This window comes from Nicotiana sylvestris, chromosome 4 (assembly GCF_000393655.2).
Source record: "Nicotiana sylvestris chromosome 4, ASM39365v2, whole genome shotgun sequence".
Classification (NCBI taxonomy): Eukaryota; Viridiplantae; Streptophyta; class Magnoliopsida; order Solanales; family Solanaceae; genus Nicotiana; species Nicotiana sylvestris.
In genome coordinates, this window is record NC_091060.1 from 140,271,706 (window position 1) to 140,291,302 (window position 19,597).

Consider the following 19,597-nt stretch of genomic DNA (forward strand, 5'->3'; position numbering starts at 1 on the left):
TTATTTATTTAATTCAGAGTCGCCACTTGGGAGATTTATGGTGTCCCAAGTCACCGGTCGAATCCCGAATCGAGGAAAAGATTGACTCTGTTTAACAGTCCGCGAACCAGAAATCCGGATAAGGAATTCTGTTAACCCAGGAGAAGGTGTTAGGCATTCCCGAGTTCCGTGGTTCTAGCACGGTCGCTCAACTGTTATATTCGGCTTATTTATCTGATTTTTAATAATTAAGAACTTATATGCAAATTTTAACTTTGAACCACTTTTATCAATTTTATTATCATTGTTATTATTTTACGGAGAATTGCAACGTTGTGAAAACGTATCTCGAACCACGTCACAGTTAATGTACCCATGGTTATCGCCACATTTCGACTCCGTTGAGATTTAGATTTAGGTCACATAAATGCACACCCGAATTTAGGAAGGTAAGATTAATTAAGGCGCGTCCTAAAGAGACTATCGTATCGTTATTTTGGGAAGAGGCCATGAAAATTCACTAGACGGCCAACTCCAAAGTCTATCCGGTTATTGAATCCTTTTATTGAGGGCCCCACAATTTGTGATTTACTGTGGCGAGGCACATCTCCTTTATTTTAAGGATATCCTAAAGTGACGACATTTCTATTTAAATTAGTCTCTAAAATAAAAAAAATCATAATTAATTACGAGCTTAAGAAAAATAAGAAAACGTAACATACTAATTGCTAGATTAAGACAAATATTAATGGAAGGGAATTTTACTAAAAAAAAAAAGAAAAAATTCGAAATTGTAAATAAACTACGAAATTCGACAACTAATATTCAAAAGAAATCAATTATAGCTAGATTAAAGCTCGCATTGTTATATAAAAAAAACTATTGGGATTAATTATTCACAACCATTTAAAACTAGAATTAACCATAATTAGTAAAGCTTATTAGAAAGTTTATGAAACTTAAACGTTGACTCATCTTGCTCAAACTCGCACCTAATGGAGTAATGTTCTTAGCCTTGATAAGTTGAATCACACATTAAAAGCATCAAGCCTGCTGATTCTACGACAATATTGGCTTATTATATTTGCCTAATATTTGCGGATCTTCGTTACTAACAAGATTCAAAGATTAAAAAAAACCTCAAATTGCTTCTATTCCAATATTTGCAAATTCAAATCTAGATTTTACTAACCTTCCCCCCCCCCCCCCCCCCAAATTAAATCGATTTCCATATATACTATTTACCAATTTGATTTGAATGCGATTTCAAACTAAAAATTTAACAAAGCTGAAACTAATACTTAAGGTGTTCATACCGACACTCATCCAATAGTTCCGCAATTTAACGCTTCACATTATACATACTTCTACCATTCATATAACATGAAACACATAATGAATATCTAACTAAAAAAATACGAATATTCTATAATTAGAAGCATAAATCTTCTGGCCATTTCATTTCAGCTTCAATGCATATGTCGAAATGATTCAGAGTAGCGTACCTGGTATTTGAATACAAGGAAAGGAAGAATAGGATCAGCAGCAGTAGGAACAATGCAGCAACAACAAACAACCAGTAGCAGTAATGCAATAGTCTAGAAATAGAGTTTGAAAACCGGTGGAGCAGTAACCCAAAAAACCAACCAGACTTAGGAAAAACCAAGCGAAGACCCAGAAATCCCAATAACTCTCAAAGGCAGGACATAATGAACCCAAGAAAAAAAAACAGAAGAGGCAATGGGATAATTCTGATTTTTTGTTCTTTAAGACTCGAAGTAGAACACTTTCAAACTACTGGCACTATATGATTTCTGAAAAAATCAGTCCTCTTCTCTCAATCCTCAACTCTCAAGATTAAAAGTCTGTTTTTATCTCCTCTTTAGTTATGAAATTTCTATCTCCAAATTCCGTCCCCCTTTAAGTGTAAAATGAGTCCTCTTTTATATCCAAAGCAAGACTCCTCCCTTTCTTTCTACCTCTTTCCTTTTTACTTTTTTTTTAAAACTATTATTACTACCCCTTTTTACCTCTTTTACTTTTCAGCCCAATATTCTTCTACTATGTGTACCTTTTAACTTTTATTATTACCTATACTATTTCTGATTTTTAATTAAGTAAAAGCAGTCAACACAGACCCCACGGTTCCCCCCTTTTTCAGTGGTCAAAGAAGACCTCATTATTAATCCTCCTCCTTTTTACTTTACATCATTATGTCTTGTTCCCCACTACCACTTAAATAAATATATCAGATTTCCACTACCATATATTTTGTTCCCCACTATAATATTTTACTATTATTAGAGCTTAGTGGACGGAGCACTTAAATTAAATAAATCTGTAATTGGTTAGTTTCCGTATTACCCCTAAAACTACTGTTACTGCCCTGATTCAAAAAAATCTGTTCAAACTTCAAAAATTATCTAAGAACTAAAATCAGATTACCAGCTATAACCAATTCACCTAATCAATTAACCAAAATATAGCAGCTATAACTAATTCTTAATCAAATTCAATCAACAAATTCAAACTAAATGATGAACAACAAAGAAACAACTGGAATTATTTTGACTGAACAATATTTTTTTAACAACAAACCTACTTTCAGATTCAACAATAATAACAAACAAGTATATTCAAATTATTGAACTCAAATTCAAATGAACTTCAAATTAAATCTAACAACATTACAACCAACAACTTCTATATTAAACTAAACAAGAACATAAAACAACTGAAGAAATAATCAAAAATGATAAACAACGAACAAGGAAAGAATCAAACATATACGCTGATTTCGGATCCGAGAATATCAAGCAAAATACGGACAGAAATGAAACTTAAACCAACTAACCGGAAATGAACAACGACGAACTCGAACGACAATGGAAAAACTCGAACCAAGACTGTCAAACCTAATGGATCTCGACTAAACAGGAACGTTACACCAAATGGAACGATAAACTTGAAAGTCAGTCGACAAACTCAAACGAACTCTCCTCGAGCTTTAAACGAACTCCATTGGTGAAACAAACTTCCGTCGCCATTTTCCGATGGTGATGGAGTTCAGTCGACGAAGAAAAAGAAAGGGACAGTAGCAACGCTGCTTGTCAATGAACTGGTGGATCTGGTTGGACGTAGAAGACGAAGCAGTAGAAGGTGCAGCAGCCATGGAAGCTCGACGAGGGAAACATCAATGGTTGACGCAGCAGTGATGGTTGCTCTTCAATGGCGGACGGGGAGGGTCGTTGGTGGTTGAAGTTGGGGTGGTGACGACGAGAGGGCAGCCATGGTCGAAGCTGGATGAAGCAGCAGCAACAACAGCCATGGCGACTGTGTGTGTGTGTGTGTGTTCGTCGCTGCTGTTATAGCAGCTGGTGGAGACGGGCAGCAACACTGGTTTATCCGGCATGGCTGGGGGTCGTTTGGACGTGAGGTTGAGGAAGAAGAAATAGGAGCAAAGATAGGAAGATGAAGACAGCAAGGGTGGTCGTTTGGGACGTGAGGGTGAGGAAGAAGAAAGGGGGGGCATGGTCGAAGCTGGACGAAGTAGCAACAGCCATGGGAGGGGAGCTTGGGGTGCTAGGGCTTGGAGAGGATGAAGAAGAGAGGGGGGGGCGGGTAGTTTTTTAGGTTTAGGGTTTTGTTTTGTGAAATGAAAGATAGGGAGATAGGGGTGTTGGGTCTTTGGGGTTATGGACTGGGTCGACCCGGGTCGAAATGGACCGGGTCGTAGGGGAAGGTTGGGTATCTTTGGGCCTGTGGTTTAAAATTGAAGAAAAGACCCAATCCGGTCTTCTTCTATTTTTGTTCTTTCTATTTATTCAATTTTCTAATTAATAAAGCTAAAAATGCTAAGGTTAAATTATAAAACTCAAAATTATCTAAAAAAACTAATTAACTCCTAACAACAATTATCGCATATTTAAATAGCAATTAACGATAAAATCACACAATTTGGACGTTAAATGCTAAAAATGCAACGTACGTTATTTTTTATGATTTTTTATTTTGTAAAACAAACTTAATTAAATATTAAATGCAAACGCGACATATTTTTATATTTTTATTAATTTAAACAAATAAACATGCACAGACAAAATACAAATAATTATCCAAAAGTGCCACGAAAAATTTAAAAATTGCACACAAAGGAAAATTGTTTTATTTGAATTTTTTGGGAGTAATTCTCATATAGGGCAAAAATCACGTGCTTACATATATCATCCAGACTTTCAGTATATCAGCATGTGTTAGTTTATCTTCCGCATTCAGTATGTTATGATACCACATGTTGATTCAGCCAACCAGTTGGTTCGCTCGGTCACATGTAGTCAGGCACCGAGTGCCGCGTTACGTCCAGTCCCAGGTTCGGGGCATGACAGAAGGATAGGCAATGACCTTGTCATCCTGCATCAACACTACGCCAAGTCCAATACGAGGTACATCACAATAAACTGTATAAGGACCTGAACCTGTGGGCAAAACCAACACTGGTGTCATAGTCAAAGCTGTCTTGAGCTTCTGAAGCTCGCCTCACACTCGTCCGACCATCTGAACTAGGCACCCTTCTAGGTCAACTTGGTCATCGGGGCTGCGATAAATGAGAACCCCTCCACGAACCGACGATAGTAGCCTGCCAATCCCAAGAAACTCTGAATCTCTATAGTTGATGCTGGTCTAGGATAGTTCTTGACTGCCTCAATCTTCTTTGGATCAACCTGAATACCCTCTGCTGATACAACATGACCTAGAAATACAACTGAACTCAACCAGAACTCACACTTCGAGAACTTAGCATATAACTAACTATCCCTCAAGGTCTGAAGAACCACTCTAAGATGATGCTCGTGCTCCTCCCGGCTGCGGGAATATATCAAAATATCATCAATGAAGACTATCACGAACCAATCCAAGTAAGGCCTGAACACTCGATTCATCAAATCTAAAAAACTGCTGGGGCATTTGTCAACCCGAATGACATCACCAAGAACTCATAATGCCCGTACCGAGTGCGGAAAGTTGTCTTAGGGACATCGGATGCCCTAACCCTCAACTAATGGTAGCCAGATCTCAAGTCAATCTTCGAAAATACCTTGGCACCCTGAAGCTGATCAAACAAATCATCAATCCTCGGCAATGGGTACTTATTCTTGATTGTAACCTTGTTCAACTGTCGGTAACTAATACACATTCTCATCGATCCGTCCATCTCCTTAATGAACAACACTGGCGCACCCCAAGGCGAAACACTCAGCCTAATGAAACCCTTCTCAAGCAAGTCTTGCAACTGCTCCTTCAACTCTTTCAACTCAGGCAGGGCCATACGATATGGCGGGATAGAAATGGGCTGAGTGCCCGGAGCCAAATCAATGCAGAAATCAATATCCCTATAGGGTGGCATACCCGGCAGGTCTGAAGGGAATACCTCAGGAAAATCACGAACAACGGGCACAAAATCAATAGAAGGAACCTCAGCACTAGAATCATGAACATATGCCAAATAGTCCAAACACCCCTTCTCGACCATACACCGAGCCTTCACATAAGAGACAACACTACAGATAGAATGAACATGAGTCCCTCTCCACCCTAAACGAGGTAAACCCGGTAAGGCTAAGGTCACAGTCTTGGCATGACAGTCCAAGATAGCGTGGTAAGGTGATAATCAGTCCATCCCTAATATGACATCAAAATTGACCATGTCCAAAAGACCTCCAATCACAACTATATATGAACGATGGACTCGATCTACCACAATAGAATCACCCATCGGTGTAGACACATAAACAGGATCACTCAAAGAATCACTAGGCATGACCAGATACGGTGCAAAATAAGAGGACACATACGAGTACATAGACCCTGGATCAAACAACACTGAAACATCTCTATCACAAACCAGAACCATACCTGTAATAACTGCATCAAAAGCCTCAGCCTTAAGCCTGGCTGGAAGAGCATAACATCGGGGCTGGGCCCCACCACCCTGAACTACATCTCTGGGACGGCCTGCTGCTATCTGGCCTCTACCCCTAGCGGTCTGTGCTCCACCTCTAACACCTCTACCTCCACATCTAGTACCGCTACCCCTACCTCTAACTGGCTGGGCAGGCTGTGGAACACTCGGTTCCTGAACCATGGCGCGGGAACCCTGCTGCTGAGAACTGCTCAGTGCTCGAGGGCAATACCTAGCAATGTGCCTCGTGTCGCCACAAGTAAAACAAGCCCTCGGCTGCTGGGGCTAACGACCCTGGAAACTCTGAAGTGGTGGTGCACTGATAGGAGCTGGTGGTGCACTATAGGACTACTGATCAGAATACTGCATCTGAGAATCATGGCCACCTGAAGCACCGTGAGAAACCTGAAGTGCTGACTGAAAAGGCCTTGGAGGATGGCCTCTACCAAATGAATCCCTACCTCCAGATGAAGTACCACTGAATCTATCTGAATAACGGGGTCTCTTGGCCGACCCATGACCACATCCCTTCGATAGAACCATCTCCACTCTCCTGGCCATATTGGCTGCCTCCTGAAAAGATATCTCACTCCCAGTCTCCCTAGCCATCTGAAGACGAATCGGCTGAATAAGTCCATCAATGAACCTCCTCACCCTCTCTCTCTCGGTAGGAAGTATGACAAGAGCATGACAAGCTAGGTCGATGAATCTGGTCTCATACTGGGTAACAGTCATAGAACCCTGCTAGAGACGCTCAAATTGCCTCCGATAGGCCTCTCTCTGAGTGATGGGGAGGAACTTCTCCAGAAATAGCTGAGTAAACTGCTCCCAAGTCAAAGCTGGTAACTCGGCTGGTCTAGCCAAACAGAAATCCCTCCACCAAGTCTTGGCGGATCCAGACAAACGAAAAGTGGCAAAATCGATCCCATTGGTCTCAACTATCCCCATGTTCCTGAGAACCTCGTGACAACTGTCTAGATAATCCTGGGGATCCTCAGTAAATGCACCACTGAAAGTAGTAGTGAAGAGCTTGGTGAACCTATCCAACCTCCACAAAGCCTCCGAAGACATAGCTGACCTATCACCGGTCTGAGCTGTTGTTCGGCTGAAAAAGCGATACGTGACCTCGCCATGCGCGAAAGGACAAGAGTAGGGGTTTCAATTTAGCACTAAGAGAAAAAAATCGCACGACAGGAAAGAATGAATGTGAAGTTTTTCCTAACTCTGTAGCCACTGGGGGATAAATACAGACGTCTTCGTACCGATCCCTCAGACTCTACTAAGCTTGTTTGTGAACTGTGAGACCCATGTAACCTAGAGATCTGATACCAACCTATCACGAACCGGATTTCCCACCCTCGGGAGTCGTGATGACGCCTACTAATACGAGCAAGCCAATTATTTGCACAATTTACCTTTTTACCCATTTTATATTCATTAACAATTTCAAAGTAATAACATTTAAACAGCGTAATTTAACATAAGTAGAAGAAAAAAAAAGCAATAAGCTATCAGAACATGAATCCAATACAACTGTTTGAATCTAGACTACCCAGAACTGGTGTCACAATTTCATAGACGGTTTAAGAACACTAAAAATAAAGGTCTGAAAGAAATAAATACAACACTGTCTCTGAAAATGCATGAAAGATATAGGAATAGTAGATGGAAGGAGACGCCAAGACCTGCGGACACCTGCATGGCTACCTCGGGTCGCCTGATGAACAAGAATCAGTAATCCTACCGCGGTCTAAAGTCTACAACAATGGGGTCTGCACAAAAGAGTGTAGATTGTAGTATCAGCACAACCGATCCCATGTGCTGGTAAGTGTCTAGCCTAACATCGGCGAAGTAGTGACGAGGCTAGGACCAGACTGCCAAATAAACCTGTGCAGTATATAATGTACATCAGAAAATAAAATAGAAATGAACAAGTAAGGATGGGAGAGGAAACATGCTACGGGGGTATACCAGTAATAACAGTAAATCAAGAGTAACAGTATAAAGGCAGGTTAGAATTCACAGCAAAACAAAAGAAACTGAGATCCAAGCTAAACACATGTGTATCAATAATTGTTGCGGCGCACAACTCGATCCCGATATATAACAACATTGTTGCGGCGTGCAACCCGATCCATATCATTTATCATTGTTGCGGCGTGCAACCCGATCCATATATATCTTTGTTGTCGCGTGCAACCCGATCCATAACATTTATTATTGTTACGGCGTGCAACCCGATCCATATATATCATTGTTGCGGCGTGCAACCCGATCCACATATATCATTGTTGTGGCGTGCAACTCGATCCACATATAATATTATTGCGGCGTAAAACCCGATCCACATATAATATTTACAATTATAACGAGAGTCCCGACAAGGGATCAATAAGGTCTACATTATCCCAGCAAGGGATCCGACAACATAAGTAATTACGTCCGGCAATGGAGAAACAACTATAACCAAACTTGTTACAACATCTAACTACCTCAGCTATAATCAAATTTCTTACAACATTTAACTACCTCAGCTATAATCAAACTTGTTACAACATCTAACTACCTCGGATATAACCAAACTTGTTCCCCGAGAATAACCATAATCCTTACCCAACGCAAAGAATCATCAACCTAAGCATCCGTAATATCAACTAAGAATACAATGCAAGGGAACCACAACTCAACAATAGACCGGCAAGGGGGCAACATAATGATCTCTTCTCTTTCTCACCTTTACCTCACAATTCACTTCACAACTCGAGCCAATGCTCTAGAGGTTCAATCATCACTTATACTTTCACAATTCGTTATACAACTTAAGTCAACGCTCCTCAATGTTCATAGGTCACAATTCTTTCCACAACCTTTACACAACAACAGAAACCTTCACCAAGGCATAAATAACACAACGAAGTCATGAAAATTACAATATAAGACTCACGGTCATGCTCGACACCAACGTATAGATACTTGTCACCATGCCTATACTTCGTACTCAACAAGAAACAAATAGCAAATAGGACACAACTCCTAATCCCTCAAGCTAAGGTTAGACCAAACACTTACCTCGATGCCACGAACATAATTCAAGCCCCAACTATAGCTTTACTTCGTGATTCCACCACCAATTCACTCGTATCTAGTCACAAGTTACTTAATTACATTAATAAACGCTAAATGAATCAATTTGAATGCATGAAAATGAGTTTTCCAAAGTTTTGCCCAAAAAGTCAAAAATTGCCCCTGGGCCCATATGGTCAAAACCCGAGGTTCGAACCAAAACCCGATGACCCATTCTCCCACGAACCTAAATATATAATTTGTTTTGAAATCGGACCTCAAATCGAGGTCCAAATCCCCAATTTTTGAAAAACCTAGGTTCTACCCAAAACACCCAATTTCCCCCATGAAAATCATTGATTTTAAGTTGAAATCATGTTAAAAGATGTTAATGATTGAAGAAAATGAGTTAAAAATGACTTACAATTGATTTGGAGAAGAAGCCTTTAAAAATCGCTCTAGTGTGTTTAAGTTTTGAGAGGATATGAAAAATGGGTTTAGAATCGTCTAAGTATAAAAGTTGTAGGTCTCAGATGTGGGAATTGCGAACAGGCTTCGCAATTGCGAACAGGGCTTCGCAATTGCGAACCCCGACCTCTGCTGGCTTGGAAATTGCGAAGGGAAGCTCGCATTTGCGAACCCTTAGGAAATTTGGATTTTTCGCATTTGCGAAAGGGACCCTCGCATTTGTGAGGTCGGAATTGCAAAGCACAACTCGCATTTGCGAGATAAGGCAGGCCTGGGCTGGTTCGCATTTGTGACCAAGCCCTCGCATTTGCGAGTTAGGCTTCGCAATGCGAAGCCTGCAGACCTGATCACACCAGCAAAAATCCTTCAATTTTTCTAAGTTCAAAATGCACCCCGTGGCACATCCAAAACTCACCCGAGCCCTCGGGTCTCCAAACCAAATATACACACAACCTCAAAAACATCCTACGGACTTATTCGTGTACTCAAATAACCAAAATAACATCATGAACATCGAATTAAATTTCAAGATCAATGAAATTTTCTCAAAACTTCTTTAAACATCAAATTTGCATTTAAGGTCTGAATCACGTCAAACGGATTTCGTTTCTCACCAAACTTCACAGAATTATCTTAAATCACATATAAGACCTATATCAGGCGCCGAAACCAAAATATGGACCCGATACCAACATGTTCTAATCAAGATTCATTTCCAAATCCTTTAAACAATTTCAGAAAATAATTTTCTTTAAAAATTCATTTCTCGGGCTTGGGACCTCGGAATTTGATTCCGGGCATACGCCCAAGTCCCATATTTTTCTACGGACCCTACGAGACCGTCAAATCATGGGTCCGATTCCGTAAATCCAAAATATTGATCGAGGTCAAATTAGTTCATTTTAGGCTTTTCGGCTACACGCCCGGACTGCGCACGCAAATCGAGGTGATGCTAAAAGAGGTTTTTAAAACCTCGGAACGCAGAATTCCTATTAAAAACAAGTGATGACCTCTTGGGTCATCACATTACTGGGGGTAAAGCTCCAGATTAAGATTGACTCTGAGTTGGAGCTTGTGTTGCGGGACTAGTGGGTATTTCATCTAATTCTTCTTCCTCAAAAAAAAAATATCATTGCCAAATTATCTTTGTAAAGTTTCATGATCTAGTTGTTCTCTGATATGAACATCATAAAATGCGGGGGGTTGAAAAAATGAAGTTTCATCAACATGAGTCATTTCATCTATATGTTTTCTAATTCTAGGTCTAGGAGAAGGGTTAGGATTATAACTAGGATTAGGATTACTACTACTTTCACCTTTACTATTTTTTTACTACTTTTTTTAAAAATGTCAAATACATTTTTAGGTGCCAATTTAAATATAAAATTAAATTAAAATATCTAACACAAAAATTAAACACGCAAATGAAATATGAAAATAGCCACGTAAAGTAAACACAAAAATTAAGCACTAAAATGATACGCAAAAATTATATATTAAAATTAGGAGATGGAACGAGTGCACCGTGATTAAATATTGAAACTTGAAGAAATTGCCCAAAATATTACTCCAAATACTTGACGAATTAATTTGAAACTTGAAAGTTGCTCCAAAAAATTTGCCCAAATACTTGAAAGTTATCACTTGATACTTGATAGTTGATAGTAACAAAATTGAGAGAATAATATAGATAGAATATTAGAATGTAAGAGATTTCAGAGATAAGATTGATTTTTTATGGGAAAAAAAGAAGAAGAATGGGGGTATTTATAGTAGAAAATAGTGCCAAAGTGTAATTTAATAAACTTAGGGGTTATACTAAAAGTTTGGAGGGGGTAGGGGTGTTTGGGGGGAGGGGGAGGGGTTGTTTTGACCGTTTATGGCCATTGGCAACGGCTATTTTTGCAATTTAAGCCATTGCCCAACGGCTAGATATAAAAAAAAATTCTAGCAGGACGCGGGATGGGATGGGACAAACGGGACGAAATGGTCGTCCCGTCCCATCCCGTGTCCCGTTTAACATTGACCTATCCCGTTTAACTTGAAGCGGGATGGTACGGGACACGGGACAGGACCGGCCGGCCCGTCCCGTTGGACAGTCATGCTTCATACCAAGAATTTTTTTTAGAACAATTTTTTATTTTTAGAATTTCAACACGAAGCTGCTGGTTAAGAGGGAAATGACATCCTTTGGTGGTATTATTATTAGGTGTTTGTCTCGATTTTCTTACCATAGTTGGTTTCCTATCTCTTGAATTAAAAAGTAACATATATACCATAATTGAGTTTTCTTTCTTGTAGAAGGAAATCATAAATCTCTCATATTTAGCTAGTCATTTTTCTTGTAGGAAAAGATTTGGACTTTTATAAATTGAGGATCCTTCTTTCTCATTTAGTAGCATCCATAATGTAGCCATAGCGGGCTTGAGAGTCGTGTTTAGGGGGAGAACTTTATGGGATAAGTGTTAGTGTGTCACTTGTGTTTGCCTCTTCGTAAGATTGTTCTCTCGATATTTTGTACTCTTTTTTATATAGGATTGCTCATCTCCGCCCATGGAAGTAGGTCAGTTGATCGAACCACGTTAAATATTTGTCTCTTTTGGTAGATTTCTCTTTTGTTGTTGGATTTATCGTCGTTCAATTATTGCTTTACTAGCTTCTGCATGAAACCTGACTTTTTCGGTCCTAATAATTATAGGCGAGTTCTAACACCACATTGTATTAGGGGTGGGTATCGGTCGGTTCAGTTCGGTTATGAATATTATCAGTTTTGCCTATCAGTTATCGATTTATAAATATGATAAACCGATAACCAAACCGATAAGATATTGGTTATGGGTTATCGGTTAATCGGTTATTGATCATTATCGGTTCGGTTATCAGTTTACCCGATAAGATAAAACTAAAACAGATTCTGCAAATGAGAACAATTTTGTTTTATGTTGCTTAGATATATTGGCATTCGTTCTCCTTTTCAACTGATCAATATTCTTTTGATAGAAAATGTTTCTTCTAATTATAAGATTTTCTTGCTGCCAAAAGCACCCACATCATCTGATTGAGTAACAGGACAACCAGTTAAAGTTCCATCTTAGTGCAACTTAACTTAGTCTTCCAAGAAAAACTTTGATTTAAAAATCAGTGGTTGAATTTGCAAGCAAAGGCAATTCATCTGGCGGAGAACTGGTGAGGGCGACAAGGTGTGAGGCAGAGAAACTGAGAAGTGAGAACTATGTATATGAAACCCTAGTATGTATATACTTAAGGGTAAACTAGTAAATTCGTTAACCCTTATTGGGTTATATCGGTTTTACCCAATAACAGAATTGTCAAACCGAACCCGAACCGATAACCCAATTAAAAAAAAAATTACTCGTTATCGAACCATTAACCCGATAACCCAATAAATAATTAACGATTCGATTATCGGTTTTACCCGATATATGCCCACCCTACATTGTATGAGTTCTTGGTTCGTGAGACCAGAGTGAAGGGTTGGGTAATTTTACCACTTGGACAATTTTAAAAGTTTTTTAGAGAAACGTTTTTGAGAAAATTTTGTGTAAAACATTAGCTTCCCATTCTTAAAGGAAAAGTTGACACTGCAAATTGTGATACTCTCGTTCTTGAAATTTTTTTTTGACTTTAAAGAAAAAGGTACGGGGAAGCCAGATGAGAATTCTCACAAAGGGGAAGTGACTGGTTTTGAAAATCTTCAAAAAAGAAGTTAAATTTTTTTTTCTTTTAAGCGAACACGGCTTACACAATCACTCTACACGGCACATAAGAATTGTAAAATTCTAAAAAAAGGTAAAAAAAAAAAAAAAAATCAAGTGAAAATGATATTTGAAATTTAGAGTTGTGTTTGGACATGAATATAATTTTGGGTTGTTTTTGAAGTTTTGTGAGTAAAAATTTTGAAAAACAGTTTTTTGGAGTTTTTCAAATTTTTGAAAATTTTCAAAATGCATCTTCAAGTGAAAGTTGAAAAATTTTATGAACAAACGCTGATTTTGGAAAAAAATAAAAAAATATATAAAAAAAGGGAAATATTTTTTATGTCCAAACGGGCTCTTAGACAAACATTATTTGCAAATAATTTTACAAATATTAAAATATTATTTGCAAATTAATATTTATTTTACAGTGTTGTTCATTATTTCAGTTTCAACTTGAAATAAAGTATTTGTGACTGAAAATTTTGTTAAAGGAATACTTTAAGAAAATATGATTATCACTCACAAAACTTTATTTTTCAAATGAAATTAATGTCTAATGTCCAACTTTTAATTAACTCTGTCTTTTAAACTTGAACGAATTATATTATCCAGATTTCAATGAAAAGGGAAGATTAGCTTTTGTCAACGGCGCAGCAAGTGCAGTGAAAAAGTTCTCTTTGAAGACAGGGACCAAACAGTAAGAATTTCAGACAATTCTCTCTTCTCCCAATACACATTGAAAGAAGCAAAAGAGCAAAAATAAAAAAAACATGAAATATGAACGGTATAGGCAGAGAGATATGGAGTATTTCATTATTAATTTTAACTAGTATTAGTACTCACGCGATACGCGGACACAAATCATGTTGGGTTGTGATTTTGATTATTTGAATTATGTATAAATAACTTTAAAATATAAACCTTCCAGATAAAATTTATTGATAATCATTAGATATTAATTAAGAAGCAAGACATGAAACCATTTCGCAAATCTCATAGTGGATAACCTGTTTTCCTTTTCTATATTTATATAATCCAATAGGTTAATTTTAGTACTTGAATTTCGTTTCGTTATCAATATTAAAAATTACTAACTATGTCATGTGGTGATCCTCGTTTGAACATATTAAATTATATTATTTTAATAAAATTTTCAGTATTAGTTTATTTTTTATCTCAAGCTTTAATAAGTCTTATTCTTTTAAATTTTACATAATTTTTTTTGTTCTTTGCTTATAATTATTATATTATTTATTATTTAATATTATTATACTTTCATGTGATTTTTTCGGCTTACTAATTGACTTTATATTTTGCTTATTATCCTTTTAATAATTATAATATATTTTTTATTCTTGAAATTTAATATATTTTACGCTTTTATCCTCTATCTCAAATCTATTTTACTATTTAAATCTATCAATAATATTTTGGAAAATAATTCAATTATTTACTTTATTTTATTTTAAATTAATTTAAAGTATAAATATTCTCACATTGTATCTATTTTTTTCTTTATACATTCTCTTCCTTATTAAGAAATTTTTAATTAATATTTTACCCGTAGTCAAAATAATATCATATTTGACTATAAGTTGTAACTTTGATTAGTATAAAATATTAATATATAAGTTCTTTGATTATTATATTCCAAATCTATTAAGTTTTCTTATATTTATTTTTTGTATTACATACAATAGAAAAAAATTCTCTTTTAGTTTCAACATACAAAATTTGACTTTTAATTTTAGTTAATAAAATTACTTATATTAGATATTTATTTTATATTTTTAAATTTTAATTCTATATCTAGCAAGACTTTAATTTTTGGTGCCACTTTATTTAGTATTATTATCCATTACTATCCTTTAATATAATATAGATAATCCAGAAATTTTTTAATCTTAAAATAAATATCTATTTTATTTTTAAAATATTTCTTGAATTCTTAAATTATTTAAATTTATCAATAGTCTTTCACTTTATTTTATTTTCTAAACCAATTCTTAGCATAAATATTCTCACGTTATTTTTAATTTATTTTAAATATTTTTAAGTTCTTATTTTATCTGTTAGACATAAGTTGCGTGGTATTATCCACAATATGATATTTCTTATCATAATAGATAAATAACAACTTTCTCTTCTCAAATTTAAATAAGTTTTATCATTTTCTTTATGATGAAAGATTTGATTAATTTCTCTCTATTTATTCCTTATTTTTGCTATTCTATTGTTCAATAAATAATATTATTACATTGTTATGTGACTTTCATTAGCTTGTTTAATTTAGTATCTATTTCTACCACTCTTATTTTAGTATTAATTATAAAAGTTAATTTCTTATCTGTTTGAACACATTATATCTGATGATAATGTTTTCATTATCATTTTATTTCTCTATGTACTATTTCTAAAAATAATAAAATTATGAAATGAAAGAAAAGAAAACAGATCAAGTGGTTAGTGAATAATTATATTTGGAAAGCTATCAAAATTTATTTACTATAAGAATGTGAGTCAATTTTAATTGATTTCTACCATAAATTAAATTTGATCAAATCTAATTTGTTTTAATCCTTATTAAATTTGTCTAAAAATCTATTTAGATTATGTCTTAAAAATGTTAAGTGACATTTTCTGAATATGCCTCTTGGCTTAATGTCATGCCTCACTACCTTCCTTTTAATATAATATATATAGAAGATACAAATATTTAAGTTTTTTCTTATCTTATAAATAATTGTATACTTTATGTAAGATCTTATTTTACTGCTTGAATATTTTAATTTTTGAAGTCAATAAATCTTTAATAGCATAAGTAAATTTTAGTTTTATTTTATATTTTAACTTACTTCAAAGTATAAATAGTCATAGGTTATCTCAATTTACGTTTTTATATATTTTTTTTATTTTTTTCAATTATATTTGTTTAATTAATTTTTTACCTCCATATTTCTAGGTAATTTAGAAGAAAGTCTATGAGTGAATTAATATATAGATATTTATTTTATATTTTTAAATTTTAATTCTATATCTAGCAAGACTTTAATTTTTGGTGCCACTTTATTTAGTATTATTATCCATTACTATCCTTTAATATAATATAGATAATCCAGAAATTTTTTAATCTTAAAATAAATATCTATTTTATTTTTAAAATATTTCTTGAATTCTTAAGTTATTTAAATTTATCAATAGTATTTTTAATTATTTTATTTCACTTTATTTTATTTTCTAAACCAATTCTTAGCATAAATATTCTCACGCTATTTCTAATTTATTTTAAATATTTTTAAGTTCTTATTTTATCTGTTAGACATAAGTTGCGTGGTATTATCCACAATATGATATTTCTTATCATAATAGATAAATAACAACTTTCTCTTCTCAAATTTAAATAAGTTTTATCATTTTCCTTATGATGAAAGATTTGATTAATTTCTCTCTATTTATTCCTTATTTTTGTTATTCTATTGTTCGGTAAATAATATTATTACATTGTTATGTGGCTTTCATTAGCTTGTTTAATTTAGTATCTATTTCTACCACTCTTATTTTAGTATTAATCATAAAAGTTAATTTCTTATTTGTTTGAACAAATTATATCTGATGGATAATATTTTCATTATCATTTTATTTCTCTATGTACTATTTCTAAAAATAATAAAATTATGAAATGAAAGAAAAGAAAACAGATCAAGTGGTTAGTGAATAATTATATTTGGAAAGCTATCAAAATTTATTTACTATAAGAATGTGAGTCAATTTTAATTGATTTCTATCATAAATTAAATTTGATCAAATCTAATTTGTTTTAATCCTTATTAAATTTGTCTAAAAATCTATTTAGATTATGTCTTAAAAATGTTAAGTGACATTTTCTGAATATGCCCCTTGGCTTAATGTCATGCCTCACTACCTTCCATTTAATATATTATATATAGAAGATACAAATATTTAAGTTTTTTCTTATCTTATAAATAATTGTATACTTTATGTAAGATCTTATTTTACTGCTTTAATATTTTAATTTTTGAAGTCAATAAATCTTTAATAGCAAAAGTAAATTTTAGTTTTATTTTATATTTTAACTTACTTCAAAGTATAAATAGTCATAGGTTATCTCAATTTACGTTTTTATATATTTTTTATTTTTTCCAATTATAGTTTTTTAATTAATTCTTTACCTCCATATTTCTAGGTAATTTAGAAGAAAATCTATGAGTGAATTAATATATATATATATTAGGAAGAAACTATATTAGGAAGAAACTACTCCCAATTTAAATTGTTAATTTTTTTTCTTATTTTCAATTTTTATAGATATTTAAATTCAAAAACAATAACCAATAACTAATTATTAACTAAATAACTAATTATGCCAAGTGGCTTTTTTCTAGGCTACCACTTGGCTTAAGGAGAGGGCTTTTTCCTCTCCTTTTAATAATATATAGATATTTTAACTTACTTCAAAGTATAAATAGTCATAGGTTATCTCAATTTATGTATTTATATATTTTTTATTTTTTCCAATTATAGTTTTTTAATTAATTTTTTACCTCCATATTTCTAGGTAATTTAGAAGAAAATCTATGAGTGATTTAATATATATATATATATATATATATATATATATATATATATATATATATATATATATATATATATATATATATATATATATATATATTAGGAATAAACTACTCCCCAATTTAAATTGTTAATTGTTTTTCTTATTTTCATTTTTTATAGATATTTAAATTCAATAACAATAACCAATAACTAATTATTAACTAAATAACTAATTATGCCAAGTGGCTTTTTTCTAGGCTGCCACTTGGCTTAAGGAGAGGGCTTTTTCCTATCCTTTTAATAATATATAGATGATAATGTTTTCACTATCATTTTATTTCTCTATGTACTATTTCTAAAAATAATAAAATTATGAAATGAAAGAAAAGAAAACAGATCAAGTGGTTAGTGAATAATTATATTTGGAAAGCTATCAAAATTTATTTACTATAAGAATGTGAGTCAATTTTAATTGATTTCTATCATAAATTAATTTGATCAAATCTAATTTGTTTTAATCCTTATTAAATTTGTCTAAAAATCTATTTAGATTATATCTTAAAAATGTTAAGTGACATTTTCTGAATATGCCCCTTGGCTTAATGTCATGCCTCACTACCTTCCATTTAATATAATATATATAGAAGATACAAATATTTAAGTTTTTTCTTATCTTATAAATAATTGTATACTTTATGTAAGATCTTATTTTACTGCTTTAATATTTTAATTTTTGAAGTCAATAAATCTTTAATAGCATAAGTAAATTTTAGTTTTATTTTATATTTTAACTTACTTCAAAGTCTAAATAGTCATAGGTTATCTCAATTTACGTTTTTATATATTTTTTATTTTTTCAATTATAGTTTTTTAATTAATTTTTTACCTCCATATTTCTAGGCAATTTAGAAGAAAATCTATGAGTGAATTAATATATATATATATATATATATATATATATATATATATATATATATATATATATATATATATATATTAGGAAGAAACTACTCCCCAATTTAAATTGTTAATTTTTTTTCTTATTTCCAATTTTTATAGATATTTAAATTCAAAAACAATAACCAATAACTAATTATTAACTAAATAACTAATTATGCCAAGTGGCTTTTTCTAGGCTGCCACTTGGCTTAAGGAGAGGGCTTTTTCCTCTCCTTTTAATATTATATAGATAAATATTTTTTAATTTTTTCTTTTCCGCTCGAGTTTTCAGATCAGTACAGCTTTTAGGGGTCGTTTAGTTAGGAAATAAATTATCCCAAGACTAATTATTCCAAGAGTGTTATCATATTCTTCGGAAAATTTTATTTGTATGAGCCAACTTTTTTGTTTCACAGTTTTGTGGACCCAGATTTCTGTGGACCCAAAAGTATAAGATTGGGGTCTACAAATTTGTGAGACAAAAAAGAGCCTCATACAACTAGTGTAAATTATATGAGACACAAAATAAAACTTATCATATTCTCCTATAGAGATAAAAATAATATTATAATTTCGAGATAATTATTCCAGGATTAGTTATACTGCTTAATTCTAGGATTAGTTATACTGCGACTTTATCTCAATTAAATGTGGGATAAACTCATCTCAAATTTAATTTCAAAATTAATTATTCTTTATTTCTTGTACCAAATGAGCCCTTAGTGGGCAATTTTGACAAGAACCAAAGATAAACTAACCCTTTTCCTTATTTTGAAAAAATACCATAGAAGAAAATAAAATAAAAAAGAAAGTCTGGACGGGCTGAATTTAGTGTGGTCTGTGAAGCAAACCCCGTGGACCCTCTTATGGGGAAGTCCAACAATAGCCACTTTTA